This window comes from Falco punctatus (assembly GCF_963210335.1).
Source record: "Falco punctatus genome assembly, contig: scaffold_76, whole genome shotgun sequence".
NCBI classification, from domain to species: domain Eukaryota; kingdom Metazoa; phylum Chordata; class Aves; order Falconiformes; family Falconidae; genus Falco; species Falco punctatus.
The window spans coordinates 475,427-488,182 of record NW_027660277.1 but is presented as its reverse complement, the minus strand read 5'-3'; the positions used below and the strand labels follow the sequence as shown (position 1 = coordinate 488,182).

Here is a 12,756-nt window from a genome sequence, read left to right as displayed (position 1 = left end):
AGCTGGCTGTCTTGTTACACGTCCTGCGCTGGTGGCAGATCCTACCCGTACGGCTGCAAGTCTGACCTTGGGAATCGCTGTAGCGTGTTCCAATAGAACTTCAAAGCTCGTTCTTGCCTTAGGCTGCGGTGCCCAGTGTCGATGCCTGGTCTTTACCACCGTTTCAGGCGGAACGTGGTACAGATCTTTCATCCAGGTTGTGCAGAGTCCCTCCACAGCTCTGTTGTCAGGTATTTTGTTTGCAGGTGACCACGTGCCAGCTCCAGTCTGGTGTGTATCATCTGCATGAAGGAGCTGGTAAATCCCAGCCCTGGCGTTACTGGTGGCAAGGCAGCCTCGTGTGCCGTGGGCAGGGGGTTTGGCAGCTGGCCGCTGTCAGAATAAGCGGGCACTCGAGCACAGCTGTCCGCCAGGGTCAGATGCTCTTCGTTCCTAAGTGATCAAATGTGACATGACCTACCTGTTGACAAAGCCAGCGGTGCTGGGGGGGGCGTGGGGGGGTGGCTGGTGGCTGTGTCTGTAGCTGTGGCAATACTGCCGATGGCAGAGCTGCCATCTCTTCTTGCTGCCTTCCTTTCCCTGTGCCATGTTGCCTGTAACGCTGTTGCATGGCATTTTTCTTGTCCCTTTTAAGAACCCTGTAGACAAAGGGGTTGGGGTTTTTGAAGTCCTCTCCTTGGTGGTGAGGGTGTGTGGTGTTAGTACACAGTCTGACAGAAGCCAGCTCACCTGGGCATCCTCCAGATGTTGTTCTGCTCATCCCCAAAGGGCTCTGCCCTACCTTTGCTGCTGCTGTCCCGCTGTCACCAGGAAGCTGAGCTGGCTGGCGAGGCGCAGCTCTTCCCTGCAGCTCCTCCTTCCTGGGAGCTTTGGCCAGCATCACCCAGACATGCATCGTCGTGCATGGCTTCAGTTCCTTATTTTTGAGGCCCCAGCCTTGGTAGGTGATTTTTTTTGGTGCTTAGTTGCACGCAGCAGTGCCCTGTCAAGGGATGAGCATTTCTGGATGCTGCTGCTGCTTCTGGCTGAGTTGGGCTGGTGATTCTGACAGCTGTCAATACCACTTCCTTGAGCCAGACATCATTAAAGGTTGTACACGGTGGAGGCTGGTTTCTTTTTCGGTTAAATCGTACTCTGTGCCCTCCAGTGAATCATACAGCGTCTGGTCAGCATTGGGAGTTTTATGCATTCAGATCCTGTTGAAGTGTTGAGGTGTTTGGAACCAGTGAAATCCACAGCAAGACTGGACAAATTCTCATTGTTTTTAATGATGTGGGAAGGTGGTTTAGCAAAGGGATCTGTGTTCCTCCTCCAGTAGTCTGTGCCAGTTCTGCAAGGAGAAAGTTTTTTGGGTCTGACTGTCAAGAGAAAAAACACCGCTTGAATGATGTAATGAATAATTAATGCCTGTTATTCATGTCATACCGGCAATACACCTAGGCACACATCAGAGGCCATAACTTGCACGATCTCTGCTCTGAAGAGCCTGCTTCGCTTCTGGCTTGTGCTGGTTTTCAGAGGTGCATTTTTGGGAATGTCAAAGAAGTAACTGTCCAAGTGTCGCTGTGCAGCAGCAGCGATCAGGGAGGTTTGGGGCAAGGCTGAGCGGCAGAAGGAGCGGGAGCAGGCACAAGGCAGAGAAAGGAGAGCTAACTGTGGAGGAGGTCTGGAAAGGAAAGCGTGGGACCCAGGGTTTCTCTGTCCCCTGAGAACGGGAGCTTGTGGCTTTCAGATGGGATCGCTCCCGAGCCTGCACTTGCCCCGGGCCTTCTGTTTCAGCCTTGCAACGCTGAAAACTTCCAACAGCCGTACTTATCGCCTCGTTGAGGAGGACCCTTAGAGCTGTCTCGTATTTTTTAACTTCCCCTGCTTTTTTTTTCCTTTCTTTCCTACCTGCTTCCTGGAGCAGAATGTCTCTTTAGTGAGCGTTGGAGAAGGACCAGTTGTCTACGTGCATCCGAGGGAGATAAATTTTGGCAGTATTGAAGTTCTGCAAGATGCGTCCAAAAGTCTCCACCTCTCCAATCAGGCTGTCATCCCTGCATCCTTCTGTGTAGAGATGGTAAGTATCTGTGGGGCTGTTTCCCAATGAAAATTGACTGGTCTGTAGCAGCCTGTGGCTTGATTTTTACATGCAACGTTTCCATATTGCTGTCTCGGAGAGAAAGCAAGATATTCCGTCCCAACGCAGCGAGAGGAGCCTGGCTCTGGGGGCAGTTTTAGCTGGGGCACCCCCTCAGTAAAGTAGACAGCTTGCATAGACGTTTGTGCAGAAAGGAGTCTGGATCATCTTTACAGGTTTTCCCTTTGTTTTCTGGAGGGTATTTAACGGAGAGTCGTGTCTTTGGAGCTCAGAGATCAAGAGGCCCCTGTGGCCCTTTGCTCCTGGAAGGGCATGGATTTCCTGACGCTTTCCCCATTAGATCTGCGTTTGCTTTGTGTCAGACTGCTGTTTGTGACAGAGTCTGGGGTGTGAAGTTTGTCCTCGGCCTGCCTGTGGTGAGGTGAGTTTCACACCTGCTGGGGGCCCGACCAGCTGTGGCGTTGCACAAACACAGAACGGTAAGGGTTGTGTAGCTACAGAGTCTGTGGGCTCCGTCGCGTTGCAGAGCATCTCCGGGGGCCAGCCACAGGGAAAGGCTGTTTAACTGATGGAGGCCGCAGCTGACAAGCTGCGTGGCAGGTGGCAGGAGGAGGTTGGGTCGCTGCCCTGGCAGGGGGGGCAGGGCTGGTGCAGCCAGGGAGGGCTCCTGTGCAGAGGCTGGGTGGGATGTGCCGCTCACTGGAGGTGGGATCTGTGAGGGGCTTAAAAACAGGGTTGGGGGGAGGTTTGTTCTGCTCCACGCTGGGTGTGTTGGGTTTGTGGAGCTGGTTCACCCAGGCCTGGCTCTGTGGGCTTGGCTGGGTCTGCGGGTAAAGCATCAGGCAGCGTGCGAGAGGCCAGGCTCAGCCCCCTGGGCCAAGGAGGAGGGGGGCGAATTTCCTCCTTGCGGCTTTTCCAGCTGTTTGGGGGACAAAGGTAACCTCCAAGTGGGGGAGGGATTCCCAGGGCAGCTTTCTTTGAATCCACCATGAAAACCCGCTTGCCATCTGTGGCGAGAGCAAGCCACCAGGGATGGCTGGTACTGGTGTTGAAATGATGGGTTTGCATGCCTGTCGCAGGCAGTGACCCGCAGAGCTGTTCGGGTCCTGCTGCCCCGGTGCAATGCCTTCCCTCCTCCCCGGGCAGCTCGCGGTGTCGCCGGGGGGCTTGCAGGGTACATCTGCCCCTCCGTTGCCTCAGGGCCCTAACCCATGGGACTGGGCAATAAAGCCTGTCGTGCTTCACCGCCATCCCTGCCAATCCTGGGGCTGATCGATCACTAGAGCAGTAATACGCGGCGGCTCAGGGACGGTTTCTTTCCCTGCAATAAAGACGGGCTCTGCTTGAGCAGTGGCTTGGACCAGATGATCTCCAGAGGTCTCGCCAGCCCCAGCCGCCCTGTGACTGTGTGTGTGTGATGCTCCCCCCTGCTGACTCCACGGGGCCGAGTTCCCCCATGGTGAGCATCTCTGCTTTTCAGGGCAGCTGCTGCTCTCATGGAGACGTGCCAGGAGGCAGGTCCTGGGAACCTGCTCCGTCAGCCGCTTCACCAAGGGCTCTTCAGCCAGACTCCGGGCACGGTGCTGCTGAGGCTGCCTGATGGGAGCAGCGCGGGCGTGGGCGAGATGTGCCCGAGCTGCGCCCTGGCCCTCAGCAGCTGCCTGCTCTGCTGCTCTTTTGCTGCCCCAGTTGAAGTTTTGCCCTTGGCTGCCTTACGCTGCCTGGCAGCTCCTTGACGGGAAGCAGAGGGGACTGAATAATTGTGGAGATAAAGCCCGAGATGCAGTCGGGTGTCAGGGTGATGCACACGTGTCCATCTGAGAGCGGAGCAGGCTGGGCTGTGCCTTAGCCCTGCTGATGGGTGACACGGGCATCCTTCATTCCCCCGTGTCCCTGAACCCAAGCCTTGTGTCCTCTAAAGCGCCAAAGCCGCTGCTCTGATTCCTGCTTGGAGGTTGCTGCAGGGTGGTGAGCCGTCATTTCCCTGTCTCCCATTTGTTGGCCAATCTGCAAACGGTGGCTGTGAGGCTCAGAGGTCATGGTCTCCACTTGAAAGAGCGAGTTATTGGCTGAAATTTTCACAGGAGCGTTGCATCGGGAATGTTATGCGCACTGACCGGCAGCTTGACAAAGTGAATGAGGTTAATTGAAGGGGCAGCAACAGGGCAAACGAAAGGCTGGTGTCTTGTTTGAAACAGAAAAGGAAAATGCTGTAATGATGGTGGCCGTGCTGCCACCCCGATGGTACTCTTAACCGTCGAGTGAAAATTGCTCTTCCTGTTAAGGCAAGCTTGCTGCTCGCTTTGGGGGAGACAAGATCATTACCTGAGCAAGCCAGGATGATTTGTGGTGAACTTCACTTTGGGATAGTGACTTCAGGAATTACTTGCAGTTCCCCTCAGGCACCAGCTTCCCTGTACCCCTCTTCTCTCTGCTGGGTGAGTTGTGTCTGTTCTGTTCTCAGTTGCAGGGAGCAGCAGGGAGCATCTCTGCCACCAGAAGAAAATAAATAAAAACCCGCCAAATCTGTGTGTTGAGATGGGGCTTTTTGGGTGGGAAGAGGGGTGTAGGGACTGCATACCTGCGTCCTCGGTTGGCTTATCCCTGCTTGCCAGGGTGTCTGCAGATCTGCGACCCTTGGGACCAGTGTGTCGTCCTGTGCTCACCCAGCGAATCCTGTGTCTGTCGGGTGTGCTTTTCCCTGTCAGATTGCTTTCCCAGCTGCCAGGCAGCCCAGCCTGCTAGGGAATCCTCTGGATCCAGCGAGGGGGGGATTTGTGTCTGTCTTGGGTAAAAATGACTGGAGCAATGGGTCAACATGAAGGAGCTGTTGCAGCTTAGCTGGGGGTTGATGTAACCTGCTGACAAAAGTGGCTGTTTCTCCTCCTTGCTCCGCGGTCATTTTCTTTTCCTGCCTTCTGAAGTGTCTGATTTTTGCCGTATTGACAAGTGCCAAAGGCTTGTTATGGACTGATGGAAGTGTTTGCTCTCCCTGCAGAAAGGGAAAAGCATCGTTCTTAGATCATTTCCTACTTGTTCTTTGTCATGCTGTCTTCTCAGGTATCTTTTGTGTGATTGCTAAGGTTGTCATCTCTTGGCATCACAGAAGGCAGCTGCGTATCACGTCTCTGTGATCAGGAAAGAAAAGACAGGCCTAGGGTGTAATTTTTCTTAATCAGTGGCAGCTTTCTTCTGCCTGCATAACCCCCGTGCTGGGTCTGTTATGTGCTACCGCAGGGTGGCAAATGGTTTCCCAGTGCCTTGTAACAAGGAGGAGAGAGAAAACCTTCCTTGGGGTTTCCTCGTCTCATGACAGTCGTAATGCGGGGTCCTGTCTCCTTCAGCCTGAGCCCTGAGCTCCCTGATCCAGAGCCCTGTGCTCCAGGTGAAGCTCACTGCTGCCTGGTTTCCAGCAGTGCTTGTACAGCCAGCTGGGTTGTCTTCAGGAGGGTGCCTGGTGGCTCAGTGCAGATCCCCTTCTGCGTTCCCAGGGATGAGCTGCTGCCACATTCAACTTAGACCAAGTTTTGTTTGTTTGGTGTTTTTTTTTTTAAAAAAAAGCTGTACCTGGTTATCTTGTCACTGGTATTCGCTGTGGATAACTCCATGGATTTTTCAGGCAGCGTATAAAGGCTGTTGGTCAGGTGCGGTGTAAGCAAGGGCAGAACACACAGTTCCCATACTCTCTGCTCCCCTGTAGTGCAGGATTTGTTTCATTTACTAATTTCATTGCTTATTCCCTCAAGCTTTTGATGACATTGCTTTTATTAATGCAATGGCCATATGGAAAGACCGCAAAACACGGAGATAAACTTCCAAACGGTGCCGATGCTGCTTTAGTGACTCTGTTTCTGGGTCTGGCTGACGGGCGATTCTGTTGCTCTCTGAGCAAATCGTGCAGGTTGCGGGCAGTGAAGGCTTTGAAGAGCACATCAGCATTGTCTGCAGTTCTCCCCTGCTACTCTCGCTGAAGTCGGAGCAGACTTCAATCAGCAAGAGGGTGGTTTTCAAATCTACTGTAAATCACTCCCCCCGCCCCCAAAGCAGCTGAATAATTAGCCAGCCTGTCAGTGTTTGCTCATAGTGAGACAGAGGCAGACAGTGCTGCGCCCTTCTCATGATATCTGCAGTGCTGTTTAGAAATCAGGGTTAAATTAACTTTCCAGGGTACGGGCAGCACTAGCCCTGCATATGTGGCCTCTTCCAAGGTGAGCATAAGTTTTGAAGATGGATAGGCTTAACTCTTTCCTGAGCTGTCCCACCAGAGCCTCATGGTGCTCCAAAAGCTCACCTTTAGAATGAAACCCTTGGTTTGGGTTTAAAGGCTGTGTTTTGCTTATACAGCAGTACCAGTTTGTGCATTTCCACCCAGTTTGGTTTTGCCGGAGCCCTTTGTTGTAGCTGACAGGGCCTGGAAACACACAGCATCAGTCGTGAACATGGCTCGTGGCCAGGAGCGTCCAATCTCATGCTGGTGAGGGGTTGTACCAAAAGCCAAGGAAGGTAGAAGGCTGTGTCCCTCCCAGTGTCACTCAGGCTTAGGTCCAGGGCATGTGGGCCTTAAAAGGGGGAGCAAAGGTTTGGAGGAGACCTTGGAAAAGGTGCCTGAAACCTGGCCTTAGGGAAGAGTTTGGATTTTATGGCATCCGGTATCTTCTATGGGTTCATGGTCTTTCAAAATTGCTGTGTTTCAGTAATGGAAGAAATTGTTACTCTGCTCATCTAGGAAAAGGGAACTTGTCACGTTGTGCTGCACCCGCTGGCCAACAGGGTTCAAGAAGGGCAGAAGTCTTCAAAGCAGTTACGCTGCTACAGGCCAGAGTGACTCAGCTGAGCTCTCTTCCCAAGGGAAAAGCAGGAGGATTTTGGTTGTTCAATCCTGTGCTTGGCAGCAGCTGGCCAAGCCGTGTCCGTGTCCTGGCTGGAGAGCCCCAATGTGCAGAGTGGTGGCACTGGTCTCCCCAGCCCAGCGGGGAGGGCAGATGGGACCTGGAGGGCTGAGCAATGGCCAGGGGACACAAATGGAGACAAGCTTCGTTGGCTCACTCAGCAGCTGCTGTTAGCTGAAGCAAGTGTGACAAATTGGGCTCCGTTGTTGGTGGCAGTGAGTGCCACACTTTAATTCTTTTTTTTTTCTTCTTCTTTTTTTTTTTTTTTACTGGCTTTAGAGGCTCTGCCTCGATTTCACAAAACATCTCCTTGCTGGTGCTCTGGGGCAGAGGCTCAACCAAAGCGGTCCCCCTGATTTTGCCGAGGAGATGCTGGTGCCGAGGTGCCAGGAGGAGGCTGGTGGCTGGTGGGAGCATCCGGCCAGCCTTGTGCTCTGATCCCCACCCTGTGGGCCTTAGGGTGCTTCTGGGCTCTTTCTGCCACTGGCCGTTTGTGCGGGTGAGGAGTCACTCTGCTATGAAGAGCACAGGCTCCCGCCCCTTAGGACAGCTAAAGCCCCTGGGACAAGGCTCCGTGCGCAGCTGATGTGGCGGGGGGTTATTTCCCCTTCGTGCGTGACCCCCACCGGGGTCGGTGGATCCGCCTGACGAGGTGTGAGCACTCTCTCGCCAGAGCTATGGCTTGGTAAAGTACAGCTGCACTTTTCATGTTGAGTTCTGCTGCTTCTTTCACTCGTGCAAGGCCGGAATGACCAGATGACTTCACTTAACGGGCTCAAAGTAACTTGCAGAGGGCAGCGTGGTGGCTCCTCAGCCATCCCTTGGGGCAGCCATCCAGCCGTCCATCTCTGATGCGCGCTGATGCCCACTAGAAGCAAACGTTGGCAGCTCTTATTCCCAATGAAATCTGTCCCAGGAGAAGCTAACGATCTCAGCGCTGAGCTTCTCGAAGCGGTTGATGCCAGCCCTTGCCTGGCGCTCTGACTCTGGCGTCCAGTGGTACAAGCTCCTGCAGGGACAGAAATAGCCGCTGTCTTTGTCTGCCCAGCACGTGCAGCTATTGCATCGTGTTCTGGAGCATTCAAGCCTAAGCGAGGAGCAGGGATCTTGTCAGAAGTTAGATTTTGGCCTTCAGAGCAGGGGGATGGATGCTTTTAGCGTGTTCCCAAGGGATTTCTTGTCTCTGGGACACAGCCTGGACCGGTGTAGGCAGAAGCTGACCTAAAAACCTGAGCGGAGCTGGTCCGGCAGAGCCTTTTGGTCCTGGCAGGTCTCCTGTTCAGTGGTGCACTGTGCTGCCCCTGGGACCCACACCAGATGCTAACGGAAAGGATGAGGACGCGATGCAAATCGTGCTCCTCCGGAGTGGGCTGTTGGCCTGGCAGGGCACGGTGGGTCTGCGCTGGGTCACCCCGGGACACTGCGAGTCTGGCTCCATCGAGACAGCCTGTCATTATTCCTCAGTAATAGTTCCTTGGGTACAATTTCCTGCCCGGCTTGTTGCCAAGCTGTGATAAATGAGCTTTGTCAGATAGCAGACTTGCAGATTCACCTCTGGAGCAGCGCTATCGGGTCTCCTTTTCAAGCAAGCTACCCTGTGTCAGCGTGAATCGGAGGAGAAGTTGTACATTAACGTCAGTGAAAACCTGACGCCCACTGGCTCGGTGTGAATGAGCTGGCTGGGTAGCCCTTGGCTGGCGGCAGCGCAGCCGATGCCTCCGAGGCCAGCGACCAGCTGCAGGGACCACAGGGGAGGGTTGGTGGGAATCCTCCGTGGTCAGTGAGGCCCCAGTGTTTACCCCGTGGCAGCCACCTGCCTCCATCCCAGTCTCATCTTGCTTTTTTAAAAATTTTTTTCAAGACTCTTTTTTTGAAGCCCTAGAGGACAAATGAAATGGAGCTGAGTGTATAAATGTTGCTGGTGCCCGGAATCGTTTTGATGCCTTTGGCACGCTCTGTTACGGGATGCAGGCATGCAGCCCTGACCTGCTCTACATGGAGGGCACAGCCAGCCTAAGGAGTTAGCGTAGCTGGAGCACCTACGCTTGCTGCTGGGACCCTGAATGCTCAGCAAGTTATCGCTTCCCTGGCCTCCAGCTAGCCTTCACCTTGTCAGCAGAGGTCATTTTGGGGTGTTATTTTAAATGTTTCTGTGACTTCAAAGTGCTGCTTGGTTTTCTGCTGCTCTTCTCCCTTGGGCTGGCTGGTGTCCTGTTAGAGCTCAGAGCTGCCAGCCTGACGGACGGAAACTCGAGCTAACTTCACCTGGATCGAGCACTTGCTTTCATCATGTCAGGCCTCTGAGCACACCGTTGTTTTCTATTTAAAGGGAAAAAAAAAAGAAAAAGAAAAGGAAAGTAACCCTCTTCTCGACAGTACTGTAGAGTTTTGGATGAGTGGTGCCTGCCATCCCAAACACAGCGCTGAACTGTGATGCGTGTAGCACCGATGCTGTGACGGACACTTGAAAGCCACGTGTCTGCATCCCAGTGCATTTCCTGCTGGCCCGGGAGCACTGCGTGCATTTCTCTTCTGCGAGCTTGCTCCTTGTGAATGTGGCTTTAGGTGGGCTGGAGGGGTCCAGCACCTCTGTTGCCCCATCCGTAGAGGGAGGCCCGTGAGGAACCAGAGGAAAAGAGTGCTTGGGAAGCCCAGGCCGTGCCCACAGGGCACATGTCTTGTGGTTTTCTTTCTGCTTCTTGTTTTGCTGCCCTGCTATAAACACTTAGAGCTGACTTTGCCAAAGCAGAGGGCCTTGGGGCACCTCACTGCAGGTGATGATCCGTGGGAACAGAGGGCTGCAGCCCTTGAGGGGCTGTTGAGAAGCCTGACTCTTGGGAAAGAAGACTTTGGGGTTTTATCAACCGCTTTTGCAAAGTTATTCTTTGGGGTCTCAGCAGTATCCCCCAGCCGTGTGGCTGCTGCGGGGGGACTGGAGCAGTCCTGGCTTCCTCTGGCCTGCAGCCTTTACGGCAGAGCTGGCCACCGTTGTCGGGAAGCCAGGAGATATCAAGTGGCTTCCCTGGGTGTGCCCTCCAAGAGGGAGGCTGGAGGGACAATAGCATTCTCCTGAGGGTGAGCATCCCTTGGGTCAGACAGAGCTGGGTTAACAAAGTGAGTCTGTTAAGGGAGGGTAAAATAGAGGTTGTATGAGCTCCTGCACGGGTGCTGTTTCCAGGCACTGTAGCTCCGAGTTGGGGAAAGGAAGCCTTCATGGTTTTTACCCTCATGTCTTTAATCCTTTTTCTGCATCCCGCAGGAGACCAGGGTCCATGGTTTCCATCCTGAGTTACTGTTTGGCTCATCTTACAGGCTGGCAAACGCTCGCGCTGGAGGATTGAACCCAGTAAAGGAGTGATCCCCCCCGAGAGCGAGGTGTCTGTGGCCATCATAGCAAACTTGGACGACACCGAGAGATTTGAGGATGAGGTGAAGGTGTCCATAGAGAACAGCCACACCTACGTCATCCCTGTCCAGGCTGTTGGCACGGGCACAACGATTGTCACAGACAAACCCATTGCTCCAGAGCTCAACTTGGGCCTCCACTTCAGGTAGGGATCTCTCGGCTCCCGCTTCCCACGTGGGCTCGGCAAGGAGTTTTGCTGTAGTCCTTCAGGCTAGTTGTTCTTCAGTGCTCGAGGTCCTGGCTCTGCTTCACCGAAGCCACAGGAACTCCTTTAGGAGTGTTCTATGGCCGTTTGAAAGTTGTTAGATACCCTCAGAAACGACCAAAATGGAAACCAGTTGCTAGATTGTCCCCGATTTGTTTTTAGTTGGAATATATTTATTTCTGTACTTTATCAAAGAATGAGCTGGAGGAAAACAGCAGGTCCTAGAAGCCTCCTGCTGGAAAATGCTACATTACAAGTATAAACATATTTCTGTTTGCAATAACGTTGCTTACCTTTCCACTCGCTATGGACTATTCTCTCGCAAGAGTGGAAAACCTTGGTGGTAGCTTGTTAGCAACTCCTCGACTGAATTAATGGTGCTGGTTTATTTCCCTTCTGCCTGGGAGTCCTGGAGGAGCTGCAGAGTTTCTTTGCCCTGTATCATCCATCAGTCTGCTCGTCTTCCCCGGTTCCCCTGCTGGGCCGCTCTTTATTAGAGGCGCTCGCTCTTCCCTCGTTTCCCCTGCCCGCGTTCCTTGCGGTCTGCCAGCACTGCGGCGGCGGCAGCCCGAGGCAGAAGCGAGCGAGGGTGCCTGCAGGAGCAGCTCTGAGCGGGAGAAGAGGAGAAGTTGGCTGAGGTTGGGTGGGATAAATTGCATGTGCTACCTGAAAGAGCTTAGCTCGGAAGGGGGCATTCACGGATCCTAGTGCGTGTGTCTGAAACTGGCTACATTCTTACAAATGGGAGAAAAAATAAGCCTTTTCAAAGCGCTGTTGCTGTCGGAGTCCTCTTGGGACGAGAATAATACTCTTCTCCAAGTGCCTGTTCCTTTTGCTGGCTGCAAAGAGGCTCCACAGTGCTCCGATACCTAAATTTTGGGCTAGAAAGAGGAGGTTGATGCTGCCTTAAGCGTTTAGGCTAGACTAGTGGGGTGGGGTGGGGTGTTGGGGTGTGTTAAACATGCACCCACAAGCCCCCCAGGTAAGCAGGGACGTTACAGGGAGATTGGCACTTGGCCAGCGTGCCCTGTGCTCTGTGCAGCCACAGATGGGCTGCACAGTGGAGGGGAGAGCGTGGGTGGGATTGGTGTCATTGTCCTCTGCCCCCCTTCGTGTCTTTGCCCGCAAGCTAGTTGGGAGCCGCCGTTGGCAGTGGGTGCAGAGCTGCCACCAGGTGAGCTGGGGGGACCCAGGTGACATCCCAGATGAGGTGGGCTTTCCCAGAGCCACAAATCAGGCACCTACCCAGAGCTTCCCCCAGCCTTCATCTGCCGCTGTCCACAACAGAAAACCGGTTCATACTAAGCCTTGTACACATCATTTGTAAAGTGTGTTTCAAAGACTCGTTTGTTCTAATCTGTCACTTCTGTGTTGGTGTTTAGCTGCTTGTGGCAGATGTGCATTTTGCAAGACACGTGTTCCGTACCTTTCAAAAACCCAATAATTGTTGTAGGAACAATTCTGTTCCTGGTGGCGCTCAGATTTATAGAGGGTAGAATAATTATTCCACGCTGGCCTGCAGTTAGTGTTTCTTTACATAATGGAACCAATTTCCATTGAATATTCGTTTCGGTTTATATCTAGCTGTAGTGATCAATCTCTTGTTGTCACTCCATTCCCTCAGCTGGTAGACCGGGTCTTGTTGCTGTGTTTGTCTTGGGGGAAGCTTATGCTGATCCTGCGTTCTCACAGTGCATTTACCTTCCTAAGACACAAAACCAGCTGCCCTGTTCAGCTGATGCGTTGGGGGCAGGGAGAGCTGGATGCTCCCTAAGAGATGGGGGAGTGAGGAGGGGGGGTAAGATGGGCCCCGGCGGTGGGATAACTGGTGCCCAGATCTCCAGATGAGTCTCTGCACCCTGCCAGCTCCCCAGTAGCATCTTCAGAGGAAGCCACCTGAGGCAGCAGCTCCCCAGGAGCAGGTGAAATGGCAGCAGAGCTGCTCGTCCACCCACCTGCAGCCAGGTCAGACCAGCTTTGTGCCTGGTGCAGGGAGACCTGCAGGACGCACCTTGGGAAAACCCTCTGAGTGCTGAGCACCAAAGGGTGATGCTCTGCTCACGAGTACCTGAGGTGACGGATCTTTGCGAAGCTTTTCCTTGCTGTACACAAACTGACCAGCTGCTGGCTGCTGAACTTAGGGCCAGCCGGGGTCTGGCTTTGGCTGAAGCTT

The 12,756-nt window shown here is 53.6% G+C and overlaps 1 pseudogene across 1 annotated transcript in view; it reads left to right on the top strand.

Moving 5' to 3' along the window:
• LOC308057289 (hydrocephalus-inducing protein homolog) overlaps positions 1-12,756 on the top strand; it is a 66,311-nt pseudogene that overhangs the window by 7,382 nt on the left and 46,173 nt on the right. The window contains exons 7-8 of the transcript in view: positions 1,910-2,062; positions 10,285-10,523. The product of the transcript in view is annotated as a hydrocephalus-inducing protein homolog (transcript). The remainder of the gene's footprint in view (positions 1-1,909; positions 2,063-10,284; positions 10,524-12,756) is intronic.